We start from the raw sequence: 17,298 nt of genomic DNA, 5'->3' as shown, positions 1-17,298 counted from the left end.
TGTACTGGCTTAGAAGTCTTCCGGTATGCCTTTTAGTATGCTGTACACGCAGATTATCCCCTCCCTGCTTCGGTGCTTTAGTATGAAGAGCAATTGCTGTAACAGGAGAGACTGAGATGTGCTCAGATCAGGCATTCCTGTCTGTTTTATACCAATTACAAGCTAGTAGATTGCTCCATTAGAGGTTTCTTCCAGAGATGGATGGTTTGTAATGCCTAGCTTTAGCAGTGTTAGTTTCTGTACTGCATTGTGAGCATCCTTGTCTTCTGCCTCTCATGGAGCTAGTGAAGAGGAGACATGATCTGTGTTCCACAGCCTGGTGTGACTTTTACCCTAATTGTAAATGAGTTAGTAATGGAAATACAGCTTTTGTGCATGAAAGCTTTTGATGAGTGGATGATAGTGACTTGTTACAGGATACTTTTCTAACAGTCTGTGTCCTGGAAATAGTAGCTATAAAGAATATCTTTGTGGGTATTGTGTACTTCTGGGAACATCTGGTTTTCTGAAAATATGTGCTAGGTTTTGTTTACCTGGTGCACTTTCCTGTCGTGTTTGCAATTGAAATGTAATTTTAAACAAATAGTTGATATTGTATGTCTGCCAGGTTATAGGTGATTTGCTGTTTTTTAATTTATTATATATACATGAAGAAACTTCAGCTGCTTGGATTTTAGTAACAAACTGTTCCCTCTGGCTTTGATGAATGTGTTGTTACCTGATTATAGCTAATAAACACATAGACTGTTGTGGTGGTGAAGAAATGAGAGCCTAGGTCTGTGATTTAATGAATTGCTGTTGATTTTAGTATGTAATCAATTTAATTTGTGCTTGAAAAACCTCTGAAAATGCTTCCTTTAAGAACACAAAGTATTTCACTAAGTTAGAAATAAGTAATTCCTGAGGCATGTAATCTTTTTTTCCAGTCATTCAATTATTCTTGCAGTTATCAGCCACACTCAGTCTTTAGGACTAGTTTTTTCAGTTGAGATGGATTTGATTTGGAAGATGAAAAGTTAAGTACAACCTATTACTGCAGGTTCTGGGAAACCTGGCATTTCCAGTGGCAAATTCAGTAGGTTAGGGTGTTTAAGATCAAACTCTGCAGAGTTTTTTTAAAGTAGTAGACTGGATTTTATGTAATAAATGTTTGGATTAGTAGATTTCAACTGAACCACTGAGATTGTTATTAGCCTGTTTCCTAAAATTTCTGTCTGTTCTCTGTTGGGGCTCTGGTCTAGCCCCAGTATTGGATTTTTTTTTTTTTTTGACCTGTAAGGTTATAAACATTTAAAAAAACCCTGCTATTCTATTATAGTTGCTCTTGCTCTTTGAGCATGGTTTGTTGAAATAAAACTGTCTTTCAAATATCAGCAACATGCATGTTTCAGGAGTGCATCTTCAATGTATAAGTAAATTATAGCACATAAATATGGGCAAGCCTTACATATTTTCTTTATGATTGTGGAAACAAATGCCTGACAATTCTGTGCTTTTTGTAACTTTGCAGGTATTCCCTTTCAGCAGGTGTTCAGCAGTGGCCTTGCTGCAGTTGATACCAGCTGTTCTGTTATTTTGAGGTCTTACTGTAGTTGAGAGCTTTTTGTATTCTGCAGTATTTTATGGATGCTAGTATTCTTTTTGTCTAATTTCCTTCTGTCTTATATACTGTGGTTACGTAAAATATTTTGGTGCTGCCCTTCTGCTCCTTTACCTGCCTGCCTTCCAAAAGTATATTTAAATGTGAAAGCTTGAATCTTATGTTAAAATTTGTCTGTCTATATTAAATTACGTATGTTGTTTCAAGACACTTAATGATGGGCCAGAGGAGGAATTAGTTTTAGTTCTGGCTTGACATTAATATTCTTCCATAGAGTTCTTGCCTTTTGAAGCTTAGAAATTCTGCCTTTTCAGTCTAATATTGTGCTTTGACTTCTGTACTGCTTTCTGTAATGTGCTTAATTTGTGATATTTTTCTCACCCCTCCCCCATCCCCAGCCTTGGTAAGCACACTGGACTTTTCTTCAAGGAATAGCTTTCCTGAAGCACAATAGTTTTATAGTTAGCACTGATAAAATGCATCATAAGATTTATAGTTCCATCTAGGAAATGAACCTATAGAGGAGTTATGCCAGAAGCCAGTTAGAACTCCATTCCCCAGGAAGTGCAAGAGTAGCATGTCAAAATCTTTTAGCTTTTGCGGGGAGTATTCTTTTGTTTAATACCTGCTCTCTCTGCTATGCAGAGGTAATTTGAAGAAAACAAATTTTAAAAAAAATTGCAGTTTTAACTTTTTAGTTCTATGTCATTAAAACACTTTGACTGTTCCCTGTGTGCATACATGCTGTTACTCTATTTTATTTTGAAATGCAGATGCTAATTCTGCCCTGAAAAGAGAATAGCTGTTCTCCTTGTATGTTAGGGTAATAAGGTGTATGAACAAGCTGACCTTTACCAAAGGTTATAGAGACATAATGAGGCACTCCAGCTTTCATTATGGTCTGCAGGAGATAATATGCCTCTTACCAAGAAAGAGGATTTGGGTGCTAATTGAGAAAGAGTGTCTGTGTTCAACTGTGACATCTTGAATCTACAAGTACAGAACAGTACTTCTGAGGAAAACCAGGACTGAAGCATTGATTCTCAGTTTAGCTTAAGACTATCGATTCAAAATGCTCAATGATCGTGTGGTGCAAGATCATGTGTTGCTAGAAGGAATTGATAAATAATCAGAAGAATCTTTGAGAATTGTTTTCTAATGGTTTGTGGCTATTTGTGAAGAAGGCAGCCCCTAGTTGAATTAACACTTCATATACAAGATCCAGTTGTCCTGGTTAGTGCCTTTAGCTCTGTGCTTTCAAGTGAGACTATGTCCCCTGCAGGTGTGAGATTTTGTGAAAATATAGTTATTCTGCTTAATTAGAAAACTTGGTTTGACTGAGCTGGACTGAAATGTGAGTAAAGCCACATTGTTGTGCATGGCCTCGTTTTTGGTAGTGGGAGGTCACAGAGGTGGCTTCTGTGAGAAGCTGCTAGAAGTTTCCACCATGTCCAGCAGAGACAATCCCTGATGAGTCTGAAGATGAACATGCTTCTGGCCAAAGCTGGGCCAATTAGAAATTATGGTAATGCCTCTGTGATAACATATTTACAAGAAAATCAAAACAAAGTGGGGGCACAGTGTTTTTCTATCCAGAGAAGAGGAGGAGGTGAGAACATGTGAGGGAAACAACATGGAGACACCGAGGTCAGTGAAGAAGGAGTGGGAAGAGGTGCTCCAGGTGCCAGAGCCAAGATAACTCTGCAGGCTGTGGTAACTGATGACCATGGTGAAGGAGCTGTACCCCTGCAGCCCATGGGGATCCATGGGGGATGCAGAGATCTGCAGCCCGTGGGGGAGGTGCTCATGCTGGAGTGGGTGGGTGCTTGGAGGAAGCTGTGATCCAGTGGGAAACAATGGAGAGAGGGAGTCCCTGCTTCCAGGCTGGAGCAGCCTGTCCTTAGAGGACTCCACCCCTGGAAAAGTTATCCATGCCACAACAGTTTTGGGAGGACTCTTTGTCTGTGGGAGGGACTCACATTGCAGTGGTTTTGGGAATGCTGCTGCTCATGAGATTGGAGCCACATTGGAGAAGTTAACGGAGAACTGTGTCCTGTAGGAGGAGCCGCACGGTCTCATGATGGAAGGACTTTTCTCCCTGAGCAGTGGAAGAAGATCTGGGGTGATGAACTGACCAAAACTCTGCCCCCTATCTCTGTGCACTGTCAGTACGAAGGAGGGAGGCACTGGGGGAAAAAAAGTGGTATTAAGGGCTTATTTTACTTCTCATTATCCTCCTCCTATTTTATTAATATTAAATTTACTTTGTACCTCTAAATTGAGCCTGTTTTGCCCTTGGAGTGTCTTCTTCCAGTCCTTAGCTCATGAACCCTTTGCCCAGCTGTAGGAGGGTGAGTGGGTGACTTTCATGGGTACCTGGTGTTTGGCCAGTGTCAAACCGTGATGGTATTCTGGGTAATCATTCTAATTTCAAAGAATTTATTGCTCTGGGAAGGACAGGAGGGATATAGTATGTGTGAATGGGAGGTGGTGAACATTCCTGAAGGGGATTAATTTTGAGGTGACTTAGATGCTTTGATCCTTGCCATCTGCAGGCTGGCTTGTTTTAGCTTGCTAACATAGGGATAGCAAATTCCCGCCTTCCTTTTATGTTTGAAAAATTGCTTATAGCCCACACGTGACTCTGTAATTGGGGAGGGATTGTTCATTCTTGTCTGCTGGAAGACATTTCTCTGTCTGCTGACATGGAGTTCCAGACTAGATAGAGAGAATGCAAGAAGAATGTAGATGGGAAGCAGGGCTGCACAACTCCTAAGCTACAACTCTTGAAGAAATTGACATTAATTGTCCAGAACAACATCATGTATTCTGCAGGATGAGGGAAGTAAACTTGCTCAGTAGCACTCTGAGCCTCCTCTGTAGTATTTGGTTACTATGTAGATATTTTAGTGAGTGTAGGAAAATTTTATTTATTGACAATCCACAATAGTTCACTCTCATGAATATGTTTTTCTTGTTTATTTCAACTTCAGACCTCTTACATGTGGGTAGAAGGGATCATATACACGGACAAGGGACTGATAATTGCAAATTTTATGCTCTGCTTCTCAACCAAACATCTTAAAAACTGTTGAGCTTGTTCTCTGTTGAACTTGTATTGCCCTGCCTCCTCTTAAGTTGCTCTTTTTTAAGTCAAGATTTTCCAAAAGAATTAGGATTTTCTTTGCATTGAATTTTCTCAGAATTCTTCTTGGGTGCTTATCCTGCAGGTAAGATAGCACTCATCAGGTTACAGAGAGATTTAATCCCTTACCTCTTCCCCACACCAGAAGATATTTTCAAAAGTTTTTTATGTGCGTGTGTGTCATTTGGAACTTTTTGTCTTTCTGAGGGTATTTATTTCTTATTAAGGTAGAAACTAGCAGCAAGTGAGTCAGAATCCTGGCATAAGCTTATAGGGTTTTTTTTAGTGGCATTTCCCCCAGTGTTGCTTCTACATTCAAAGATTTTAGGAGTTTGCTTTGGATTGGGATTACTCTTTGATTATTTTAAGATCTCTCAGAATTTTGTTCAGAAATGTGTTTGATAAAGGCCGTTTTCTGGGATGAATAAATGTAGTCTGTCCAGCTTTGGTTAGCTGATTTACCTTGATGCATTTGTAGTTTGTGGCTCGTCCTAGGTGCATTGGGTCCTAAGTAAAGAATATTAAGCACTCTTCTCACTCTTCTCACCCACCTTGCAGAGGTCTTTTTAAAAGAAACCAGGGGCAGTTGAAACCTCCTGAACTCACAGTGACTGTCACCTGCTGGTAGATCAGTGTCTGCTAACAGGAGACTGTGTATTTGGAGTTAAATTTGAATAAACTGAATAAAGCATGGTTTGTGGTTTTTTTTTTTGGGTTTTTTTTTTTTTTTTTTTTTTTTTTTTTTTTTTGTGTTTGAGAGACCTTGGGTGATACAGTATTATTAAAAAAAATTGAAAGAACTGGCAATTCCGCCATCTGCTACCATTTTTGAAGAGCAGTAAGTGGTTTCTAGTAATTGAATTACTTTCTTAAGAAATGTCTCTTTAAGGAGCTGATGACTCAAGCAAGTTGAATGAGTCAAAGAACATGAACTGTGCAATGCCTGTAAAAATGAATTTTTTTTCAGGACTGTGTTAGGTATTGGCACTTATTATAGGAGGACCTCTGGGACACCTTGGAGGATAATTTTTTGTTGCTGTCTCTGTGGAAGTATTTGCTTCTAGATTTAGATAGGTCAGTCAGTAGTGAAGAGGAAGTCTTAGCATAGGTCATGATGCAAGTAAGTATTGCAGTAGATTATAAACTATACAAGCTTATGCTGACTGGAATGCTTGGAAATGATGGAAATGATGAGTTGGACAACTATGAGTCTAAATTCCTGGTCATCTGATTCTGCTAGAAATTTTCACTTAGATGACCTTGTAGGATCACCTTGCTTTCCTGAGACTGAGCTCACTGGAATACTGAATCTCAGTTCAAGCAGCCTGATGTTTGGAGAATGCTTCACATAAACCAAGAAGTCTATAAGGGGTTCTCTCCTTTTCACAAAACACATTCAGTCACAGTGAGACAGTTAAACACAGCCATCCTTCAAGAGGCAGAGTAATAGAAAGATAATAAATTTTCTGCAAAGGGTTACCATGACAAAGACATATCATTTAGTCTGAAGACATCTCTCTGTACTCACAGCTAGCAGTGTACACACCTGCTAGCAGTGAGAGCAAAAAGGGCATCTATATGTTGTGGTACAGGAATTATACAATTAATAGATTGTGTATATGTGCATGTTTTGCATGGAAAAGATTAATTTGTCATGATTGAGTGAATAGAATACAGTAGTTCAGGTTATGAAATTGCAGAATTTGTTTTGGCTTAACTTTAAAGAATTTTATCACTTATTCTAGGAAAAATACTTCATCCTTTATTTGCTTGCAAAATGGTATTTCTTTGTTATAAATTTCTGCACTAGTATTGATGTTGTACTACCTGTTCTATCAGCAGTAAATTTTGGTTTCCAGAGTTCAAGCTGCTATTATATATAAACACAGTACGCTTGTGACTGTATGGAGGACTTGGAGACAGGTTGGAGTCTCAGGTTCACATGGTGAACTGTGGTGTGTTAGGTTATTCAAGGTGGTGAAAGAAAAACTGGAAAGCAAAAGGGTGGACAATTAATTGCAGACAGGGGAAGGTGACAGCTGCAGTCAGTGTAATAACAGGCTGTGAATTGAACTTAAGCTGAATTGAACATTAGTTTGCACAGCTGTCTGGCATTTTGTTTTCCTTTACACGTTTTCCCCTGTGCTGCCACCCTTCCTTCTGCCCCCTGTAAAAAAATTCAGACCAAGTGGGATCTGATACAGATGTGAAATAAAATGTTGCCGTCATCTCCATTAATAACATTGGGAAGCTTTTTCAGATGCTTTGGTAAACATTTTTATTTCTCACTTAACTGCTTTTTTGATGTACAGAGGGGAAAGGGATATGCTTAGAGCATACCTATGTGGCTGTGTAGGGGTTAAGTGCTATTTAAAAATTGTTTTAGTGAGGGGAAAAAGGTTTCTAATTCTAGTGAAGTATTTTTGGAATTTGCCTTGTCAGTTAGTAATATTTCACTAACTGAAGCGACCCTTTATTTAAAACAGGCTCAAAACAATTCATCTGGAGAATTGGCTTGTGGGCAAACTGAGGTACGTTCATTCATCAGTGATTCAACATATTTTATATGCTGATGTTTCTGAAGTAATGCTTTTAACTTGGAAGAATGTTATCACATCTGTGCATTCCTTGTGGTTTCTCTACTGCTGAGGGCTGCATCTTATAAAAAATTTTACTGCCTTACAATCTTGTGTGTAGTGAAAATTAACAAACAAAACAAGCATATAGTCATAGGCTCTCTTTGGCTGTTAGTATCAGGTTTGTTTGGCAACATTAAGACATAAATCTTTGCTGAAAGAATACTATGAAGAGACAGGTCTCTCTTTTCCACTTTTTCTTCTGTATGCTCTTGCTTGGGAGAACAGTGTGTGTTCCGACTGTAGTTTGCTCAATATGCTTATATGTGTTTGTTGGAAATTGAGTTTTTGTTTGGAAATTCTGCCTTCGCTGTAAGGGAAAGGACAGGACAGGGCCTGTGTTGATATACAGCTACAGTTGAAAAATTTTACAAATTTTCCTGCTCTAAGCTGCATTATACAAAGAAAGTCACATAACTCTAAAAGGTCAACATACAAATCTTGACTAGCTAACTGTATACTTGCAGATGCTGTTTTCCCAGTACTGCAGAATCACTGCTTGTTCTTAGTTGCTTAGTTTTGTCAAATGACTTGCTGCTTGTTAAGAAGTCTACTTTGCCAGATAAAAATATTTTGAAAGAGCAAAACCTCTAACCATCTGGCTTTTTGGACTTGGTAGTTTTTTCTGGAAAGATTACCTCTTCTTCATTAATAGATGATTGCAGATGCACCTCAGATTTTGACAAAACTGTATTTGTGCTTTCCCCTCACAACATTTGTAAAAATACCAGCCTTCAGATCTGCCTTGTAAACCAACCTGAAGACAAACATGTCCAGGTAATAAAGATGCTTCAGAAGTTGTAGTTGATTTCAACAGCACTACATGATACACTACATACACTACATGATTACTCTGTAATAATAAAAATGTTACCAAATAATTGGATGTCAAAACTAACTAAGCCTTTTAAATAAGCATTCAGTGGTCTCCCATGTTTTTTGATATTAGTTTCCATGAAATTTCGGATTTTGGCAAGTGCATAATGGGCTATTGCTTTTGTAAATTGTCAGAACCCAGGAAATTCCTCTGGCTGCCCTAGAGGACTCGAGCCCATGCCTGGGGAGCTCAGAGACCTTGGCACGGAGTCCAAGACCCCTGTGCCTTTGATCTTGACCCATGGAGCAAATTGCCACCTTTATATGCAGAATTACAAGTCAAGAGAGTTTAAGTAGAATAATAGTTTGTCATGGGGTGAAAAAATAGATTTTTGTGGTTTTTGGAATGGGGGCTTGGAGTCCCAAGATAGAGGAATTTGGACATGCCTTGTCCCTTTTCCTTCTTCTTCCTAGCCTCTGTGTTCTGAGTGATGGTGGCACTTTTAGATTGGTTTAGAGTAGAAGCTCACTGTGTAACATAGGTGATAGGTATTGGAAAGTTATTGTAAATAATGTACATGTAGTTTTTAGTATAAAAAGATAACACCGCCTCTGAGGTGGTCAGTGTGCCTCAGCCCGACCTGCCAGTCAGACCTCCACAGGTCAGAAAAAGAATTTTATAGATAAGAAACAATAAACAACCTTGAGAATGGGAATAGAAGAGTTCTGACTCCTTCTTCGACTACCAGGCTGGGAAAAGAGACTTTCTAACGCATCTCGGGGTCACTCTGACCAGCAGAGATTATGAGAGTAAATTGCTGTAATCTAGAAAATTACTTTGTTTGAAGAATCTATTCTAGAAGTGCTTTCTGGTTTTTTTTTGGTTTTTTTTTTGTTTTGTTTTTTTTTGGTTTTTGTTTTTGTTTTGGTTTTTTTTTTTTCTGTGGGACAGAAGGGGTAGTAACTGCTCTGATAATGATATCCTCTAGAAGTGCAAGAAAAATAATCTAACCTATGATAAAGTAGAAACTATGAAGGCTTTAAAGGAATTTTTTTTGTGAGAAAAGAGTAAAAAAGCAGAGTACTTTTCCAGTGTACCAATATGAAAGTACCCTTGGTGCTACAGATGTGAATGGAAACTGAAGATCCCTGATGAAGGGATACTGATGAGATTGGAGAGTATTTGATAACAGTAAGGGTTTGTGGAGCTTTGTTGTTGGTAGAAGGAAGAAGTTGCTGTTTCAAGTGGATTCTTTGGGCCTTTGAAAAGGATCATGAAAATCAACTTAGGCATGTGTCTTGGTGAGTTTTTCTTTACTTGCTGTGGTAAGAGATCCTGATTTTAGTGCCAGAGAAATAACCAGAATAGCTATTTAGAAATTTAAAGTGTGTCGTTTTTTGAGCCAAAAGAAAAGAGCAGGCTAGTTGAATTAAGCAACAATTGCATTTTATGTCATTTTCTTGATGTAATAGTTTAACTGTTTGTCTTTGGGCGAGTGTCCAAGTTAATCAGCTACAGAGCAGACATAAATATAATAGTATAAGTATAATAACTCCATAAGTATAATAACTCCATAAATGTCTCTTGTGTTTGATTTTCATTTCCACAAGAGCTTTAGATCTTGTAGCTGAATGTGATCCTTGTACTTACGCCATTTTACATTATTCTGGTTCATTTATATGGTAGAGGAGAGGAATTAAAGTTCCAAGCCTCAGACCAGTAGCAATAAATCTTTTCTTGGCTGGATGAGAACATAGAATGGTCCCAGTTGGTTGCAGCCTGCACTTGTCAGTGACCTGAATTGATGAAATTTGTCGAGATGGCTATTTTCTTGTACTCTTGCTAGAGGTAAAGATTTGAATAGGAATAGCTACCTGAAAAGGTGGAGACCATTTGGACAGGCAGGCAAGGGTGTTATCCCATCTCCAGCCTGTGACTGAAGTGACTGTGAAAACGATTATTAATAAGGTGGGATTAAGGTTAACTTAAGTAAAATTTTTTTATGTATAAAAATCTGAGGTTCAGCAGGAGTAGGTATAATAATGGTTATTGGCCTGCTATTGATGCATTCTTTTACCATAGCATGGTACGCTTTGTTGCTAAATATTTCTTCCATTTGCTCTCTCAAATAGAGGTAAGGTTGAACCTGATATGGCAAGTGCTTTCCCCTTCATGTCTGCCAAAGCCTGAATAGCCTACTTTCCATAGTACTGATTCAAGTACCAGAGTGTAAAGGATGGTTAGAGCTGGAAGCAGTGTGCAGACTGGAAGAAGAGTCTTATTTTGCTGTTTGTCACAGTAAGCAATGTGTCTGTTACCATCAGGTGAACACTGATTCTTCCTTAGCATTTTTAAAAAATGTTGTGCATCATGAAAATATTGTTGTAATATAAATGACAGTTTTAACCAGGAAGTTTTGACACTAATCCTTGCTTTTTTTTTTTTTTTTTTTTTTGTTTTGTTTGTTTGTTTTGTTTTTTGGTGTGTGTCATTCAGGTTCTTTAGTAAAAATACAATAAAAATACAAACCTACCTAGTACCTGCACCATCTCAAAGTTTCCTCTGATTTGTTTAGGTGGTGGGTGTGGATTCTTTATATTATCTGTGGTTAGTAACAATAAGGGAATATGATCAAGGCTTTGATGCAGTATACTGCTTTAACAAGAAACACTTGTGTTCACTGGTCGGTACCACCAATCTTGTATTATCAAAAAAAAACCCAAACCCAGAACATATGTAAAATCTACAGTTCCAAGTAGAGTGTTTTTCATCAGCTTGTGTTTTTAAAGACCACACAGCAACACCAGGATAAATGCAAAATAAATGACTAACCACAAGTTGTCTGCTCTCCAGTGAAAGTAATGAATTTGCATCCTGGAGCAAGACTGTTGAGTAAACATTTCTGATTTTTGGAGTGGCACTTATCCTTTATAATTTTTGTAGAAGTCTGTGTAATACTAGTCAGATTCTCTTTCCTGAAAATGGTTGATTATAACTTGATGGAAAAAAATTGTCAAAGCTTCAGTAAAAGAGCAGGAAAAAGTGAAACTAGATGTCATGAGGAAATTAGGCTTTACCCAAAAGTGCACAATGGAGATTTTAGTTTTCCACATGAGGTTCACTCCTGCTTCCTAAATTATTGAAAAAAAAATTTTGTAAGCAAAAAATGTTGAGTCCTCAGGTTTAATGAAATGCAAAACATATTTCTATTTTAAGTTGTTATATAAAACATGTTGGTTTAGACTACTGTTTGGAATAGTCTAAAATAAAAATAAAAAGAGGAAATAGATAAGGACATAATTCCAGGCATACACACAGAGTGTTGTTTTCCATATGAGTTACTATCATTAGTGCAGATGGTAATCTGTATAGGATTGCTTAACTTGAGCTGCTTACACACTGAAACAGGAGTGTTTGGAATACCATTGCTTCTGACCTAGAGGAATAAATTGAAGTACCTGCTTTGGTGTGGAGAGTGGAGGTGTTGAATGATGTTTTGGCAACAGATGCTGGTCTGTGCTCTTGTTACACTACACTCTTGCTTAATGTAACTCCAGCCTTTCAACAGCCAGGTAGACTTCACTAATATTGTCTTTGTCAGTAGGTCTTATGAGCCATGCTGATGGCCTGGGTTAAAATTAAGTAGGTATATAAGGATGTGTGTGGGAAGAGGAGGAAACTGAGATTGCCATTTCTTCATCCTGCCTGAATGCCTTTAATGAGGTCTTCCTGCAGACTTGGAAAGCTTGTTATCTTCTGCTTTTGAAGATGTAATGGTCTGACTGATGACCTCCCTGATAAATGCACTTTCAGTGTTAATTCTTCCTTAGTACAGCAGCTACTGAATGCACATATATATGGAGTGTGCAGCTGTCAACTTCCTTACCTCTGTGTACTTCTGTCCTGGATGCTGATTTTTTTCTGGAGGATAGTGAGTAGAAAAGATATATCTGTAAGATATCACTTCTATGCTGCACACATTACCTGCTTGAAGTGCTAAATTGTATATGTATCAATGTAGCACACTTGCCTCAAGCAGGATTGTTAGGGTAGGAGAGCAAACTCAAGCTTTGAGCCTAAATGAAATGGGTAAAAATACTACATTGGTATCAGTAATATTTCTTCTACTTCTTCGTGACTGATTTAGTGACATACATCTTCATTCCTCTCAGCTGTTTTTCTTCTGACCAATGTTCTGACACATAGCTGCTTTCTGTCTGTCCTTTCTCTAGTGCAGGTCTGACCTCTTCTTTTGCTTTCTCTCCTTTCTCTGCAGAACTTGGTAAATTTCCTGGTTATTCCTTGTTCCTAGTTGTTTCCTTGGGAGATTTCCTGGTTGGGTGTTTTATGATTTCTGTTTTAAATTATTATTTTGTTTTTGTTGTTTTTAATATCTGGTTCTACCACATCAGAAATTCCTACAAGAGAACTCTTGGTAGCTCTCTGGTATTTGGTCTTGTATCTGCATTATGTCACAAGAGGGTTTCATTGCACATTGCTGCAGTCCTTTGTTCCTTCTGGAAATGGTCTCATTAGGGACTATCAAGATGGAGAGAGGAAACATGCATGTAAACTCAATGTGTTTGTGTACCTGAAAGAATTCATCTGCAGGTATGATTGGAAAAATCATTTGATTTGATTGGAAAAGATTTGATTGGAGATTGTGTATAAGATGATTTTAAAAAAACCTGGTTAGCTGGCAACATTTTGAGGGTAGATGCCTGATGTATTTGAATTGTAACTTTTCTTACACTCTTTTTTTTCCTGTTAGCAGAATAAACCAAGTATGTTCAGATATGGCCTTTTCCCCCCTGTTATTTAAATACGTGAGTTCTAGTCTTCAGCTGTCTAGTTCTGACTATGTGGGAGTTCCAATCATTATGTAATAAAAACGGCGTTATAGTCTCAGAGAAGACAAGGTCAGTTCATTTAAAAAAGAAGAAAAATAGCCGTTGACAAACACTGAAATTTTATGAAAAGTGAAGGATAGTCCTTTGCCGCTTTCAGACATTTCCTTTCTCTGGTATTTTCCCATAGAAAACAAATGTTGGCTTGCCAATGAGATGAGGATAAAAATAGACAAGCTTTTCAGTGTCTGGAGTAATGATTGTCTTAATGGACTGTCAGTCTGTCTCCTAATTGCTATTCTGCTTATACAGATGCATGAACAGTGGAGAAATGAAGATATTGAAACAAAAATGCAAAGAAGTGATGAAATGAAAAGATGTGAGATCTGCTGCTATTTTATGTGAGGAGTGAACTTCAGCTCCCCACTTGCTCCTGTTGGAAGGAGTGGGGATGAACCACTGCTCTATACAGGTTACTGATTCTTAGGGATATTAGGATAAAAGAGAGCAGTGAGGATTTGGCTGGAGAAAGGCAGGAAGGTTGTTTCTCTCCAGCAGGTGTGTTGCTCTGCCTCCTTTCTGCTGGAAGGAAGTTAGACTACTAATGGGCATGCATTCAGACAATCCTGAGTGCTGTTTTTCTTCAGCACACCCACTTTTTCTTCAGTTACCCACTTCTGTGCAGATCTGGATATATTATTTTCTGGGCTGAAATCTCAGCCAGATCATGTTGGGAAGAACTTTTTGGAAAATTGCAAACACGATGAAGTTTGTATTTGTTGTTTAAAGTTGGAGGTGGTCGACTTCAAGTTTAAAAAGGGAAAAGAAATTTATCTAATTACCAGTCTTTTTCAAACATTTTATTCTCTTATGTTATGTTTGCATTCTGTAGAAATCGTTTTTCAAAGAAAGCTGATAGCGTTTTGTCTCAAGAACTGAAAATTTTGAGAAGAGCACCTGCAATTGATGAAGGACCTAGATGGTCTAGGTAAAGGACCTCCTCTGAGGTGACTGTCTACAAAGGACAAATGTGCGTGAAAGAATAGTACATGAGACATAGATCCACTCTCTTGTTAGTGAGCAGTGAAGTTGTTGCTACTTTTAGTCATGGCTGTCTCTGGACAGGTCACTTGATAGGGTAGCTAAGGCTCCAGACCTGTGTTCTAGAATCCAGTGTGAAACTAGGTTTGTTCTGCTGCTTCTCTGTTGCATCTTGCACTGCCTTGTGTCTGTCTGGCTTTTAACTTGTTAGTTCAGAGCTGGAAGTGAGAGAGCTAAGGTGAAAAGCTTTGTATGTGATGGCCAATACCATTTTCCTTTCAGCTACCAAGGTGTTTTTTTTTTTATTCTGACAGCAGGAATTAGAAGCAGCTATGTCTAGAGATCTAGATCTAGAGTACTAGGCTGTATGAATAGGCTGTGGAGCAAATTCATCCTTTTGGATTGTTAACTTGAAACTTTGAATTATATGTCAGATCCCAGCCTGTATAAAAGCATGTGGTAGGGTTATGAAAGTGGTCAACAGGATGGAAGAGTTGCTTTTTGGGAAGGGACTGAAAAGATGGGGACTCTTCACTTTGGTTTTCTGTTGCATGGCTTGCAAGGGTTCCTCAGGGTGAGAGAGATAGATGAGAACCTGGCTTCATGATCAGAAGGCTGGGTTTATTTTTTTATGATATATAATACATTATGACTATACTAAAAGGAATAGAGAAAAAAGTTGCAGAAGCTGCTCAGCTAAGAATAGAAATAGGAATCTAAAAACAAGAGAGCTCTCTGTGAATCTGTCCCAGAGCACTTGGTCCTGTGATTGGCCCTTAATTGTAAACATGGAACATGAGCCAATCACAGGTGCACCTATTGCATTTCACAGCAGCAGATAACAATTGTTTACATTCTCTTTCTGGGGCCCTATTGGAAAAAAAGGCTCCCAATATTACCAGTTAGATTGTGCCTGGGCCAGTCTGACCCTCGCTGCTGGGCCAAAGGCAGGAACTGCGGTGTGTCACCCCAGAGATACCTCGGCTTGCTGGTGGTTGCAGCTGGGCACTGAACAAGTCCAGGCTTGTAAGGGACCCCGTTACCTCAGGAGGGATAGCTTCAGGTGATGGTGAAGAGAAAAAGGAGATGGATTCTGCTGGAGGGTTTAATGTCCAGAGGTTTATTCCATGGTTACAGAGGTCTGAACGTGAGGAGCTGCTCCAACAGAATACTGACCGCATGGTCTGATGACCTTTTTAAGCTCAGGGACAGGGGGAGGGGAGGTACAGGTGAGCCACCAACCAGGTGAGAGGGGCAGGGTCTCAGGGGAAGATGACACCCAGAAGGGCCAATGACCCCTGGGCCTGAGTGGCATCCTTTGAACTTGACCAACCACACGACGCCTTGCTGGAATGTTAAGTCTGAGTGACAGGACTCACTCAGCATGGGGGCAAGGGGGAAGGGAGAGAGGTATTGGCACACTTGGGGGAATGACCTGGAAGGCCAAAATGGGACATTACAGCACACCACGACATCTCCCCCTAGTTTTGTTTAAAAAGAAGAGGACTGTGTTTGTGGTGCAGAATGATTGCCAAAGCATGGTTGGTAAATCAGTTCTTCCTCTACAGGAGGGTCAGTGTTTTCCACTGAGGCTTCTAGGTCATCCATTGGAGCACTGAGGGCTTCAAAAATGGTAGACCTCAGGAGGGGGAGATGAGCTTGAAATTAACTTGAGAACCATGCGTTTGATTAGTCCAAAAACAATGCTGACAACTACAATAACTATAACTAAAATAAACAGCACTAAAAACACAGTTTTCAGAATAGATCCCAACCAGCCCGAGAGTCCCCAGCCTTTGAACAGTCCATTCAGCCCGTTGTCAGTTTCTCTCTTGATGTCCGAGAGCCTTTGTCAAGGTAGTCCATATGTGGTTTGGGCTGAGGCACTATGCAGGAGGTCACAGGTGGGATGATCACGAGGACGAGAAGCAGGCTCGGTCTCATGGTGTCTCGAGGCTACACACGAACAGTGGGATCTAAACTGGTACAAAAACTTGAAACAAACATATATTATAAACTATTCCAGATAGGAGGCTTAAATGGAATTTCCTCCAGAGAACACGTGCGGCGTTTTCTTCTCCAGGCAGCATGAGCAACCTGGGGTGCTTCTGTAGATTTCTCTGAGACCTTGGGAACATAGGGCTTTACCCATTTGGAAGGAACCCACCTTAAACCAGAGGGGGTGGACACACAGGCGTATCCACGTCCCCAAGTAACCAATTTGTAAGGTCCCACCATTTTCCAAGTCTCAGGGTCCTTTACTAAAACTGGAGGTTTTTCTTTCATTAACTTATGATTGCTCTCCCCAAAGTGGTGTAGGATGGGTGGGTTCAGGCTGTCAAAAGAACAATTCAGAAAATTTATTGTGAATAGCGCCCTGGATAACCGGATGTGGGGAGGTTCCACCTTCAGAACCTGTTGTTGCTGGTCCAGGACCCTTTTAATATCACGGTGAGTTCTTTCTACAATGGCTTGACCTGTAGGGGAGTAGGGGATGCCAGTTTTGTGCTCTACTCCCCATTGCTGCAGGAAACTCCCGAATTCCTTGGATTTGTAAGCAGGCCCATTATCAGTTTTCAGCTCCTTGGGGATGCCCATGAAAGAAAAAGCCTGTAAGAGGTGCTTAATAGCATCAATAGATGATTCTCCTGTGTGGGCAGAAGCATAGACCACTCCAGAAAAGGCATCTACACTAACATGAACATATTTCTGCCGTCCAAAAGACTGTATGTGTGTTACATCTGTTTGCCACAGTTCACAACTGTTCAGTCCCCTTGGGTTTGCTCCCGTACTCACTGTAGGGAGTGCATGTTGTTGGCAATTTGGGCATGTGGCCACAATCGCTTTGGCCTGTTCTCGAGTGATGTTAAACTGACGAACCAGGCCAGGTGCATTTTGGTGGAAAAGCTGGTGGCTGATTTTTGCCTGTTCAAAAACATTTGAGAGAGTGGCCATCACTGCAGGTGCAGCAAGAGCATCTGCCCTTCTGTTGCCTTCAGCGATAAACCCTGGCAAGTCAGTGTGTGACCTGACATGCATCACATAAAATGGTTGCTCTCGGTGAGTGACTAACTTTACCAGTTTTGAGAGCAATTCGAAAAGTGCGATGTTAGACACATCTTGCAGTATTGCTTGATCTGCCCTGGATACTACTCCTGCCACATATGCAGAGTCTGTAATCAGATTAAATGGTTCTGAGAACCTTTCAAAGG

The sequence above is a fragment of the Melospiza georgiana genome, chromosome 1 (genome assembly GCF_028018845.1).
Source record: "Melospiza georgiana isolate bMelGeo1 chromosome 1, bMelGeo1.pri, whole genome shotgun sequence".
NCBI lineage: Eukaryota > Metazoa > Chordata > Aves > Passeriformes > Passerellidae > Melospiza > Melospiza georgiana.
Note: the sequence above shows the minus strand (reverse complement) of the source record.